The sequence below is a fragment of the Elaeis guineensis genome, chromosome 3, assembly GCF_000442705.2.
Source record: "Elaeis guineensis isolate ETL-2024a chromosome 3, EG11, whole genome shotgun sequence".
Lineage (NCBI taxonomy): Eukaryota > Viridiplantae > Streptophyta > Magnoliopsida > Arecales > Arecaceae > Elaeis > Elaeis guineensis.
Window position 1 is genome coordinate 100,056,622 of NC_025995.2, and position 994 is coordinate 100,057,615.

Genomic DNA, 994 nt, shown 5'->3' on the forward strand with positions numbered 1-994 from the left:
ACAAATGGTTATATGCATAAGTAGTTTGCCCATTTGCTTAAAGATTGGAAGATATGCTCATTGGATTATTGTCTTGGTGTTAGAGCAGAAAATTTGATTTTATTATCAGAGCAAACTGTATTTTGAAAAATTTTCTCAATTCTCAAAACTAGTCATGTGTGCCAAAACATATTGAATAGTTGATTTGGTAAGAGTATTAGATCATTTAAGTTTAAGATGTATCAGAGCAAGAGAAATGAAAATCCTGCAATGTATCAGTGTAGGGAAAACAATTTTACAAAGTATCAGAGAAAAATTTTGCAAAGTATCAGAGTAATAAAAACAGTTTTTCAATGTATCAGAGTAAAATTGAGTAATGTATCGGAGTAGTAAAAAAAATGTCAAAGTATTAGAGTAATGTATTCAATATATCAGAGTGGGTTTGGAATTTGAAAGCCTATCAAAGCATATTCAATGGTTTACAGCAAATCAGAGTATAAGTAATTTTAAAAGGTACTTATTTGCAGTATATTTAGCATTTGTACTTAAAATTATCAATGTATTAATTTCTCATAATTTGTAGTGTTTGCTTTTGATGGATTTCTTTGTGTTTAATTTCTCCCCCTTTTTGACATCATCAAACAAGGTTAAGTCCTTTTTTTTTTTTTTTTTTTTTTTTTTTTTTTTTTGAAGCATTCTTTAATTTCTCCTCTTGTAGGGTTTGCTCCCCCTTAATGAAGCAACTATTAACAGCAATCATAAAATGATAATACCATAAAGAGAAGACAATATTTCACAAAAGAGAATATATGACCAAAGTAAGATAATCATCATTCTATAAGTAAAGCCATAATTGTTTCAGTACATAGATTATAACATAAAAAGTAACATACAAAGTCAACTAGCTCATGTCAATACATGGCCCCCAAAAAAATACAGATCCTAGAGAGGACTAAACACTAAGACCTAGGATCTAGAAATGATCAATGATCAGAATCATCAGAAATGTGATAAG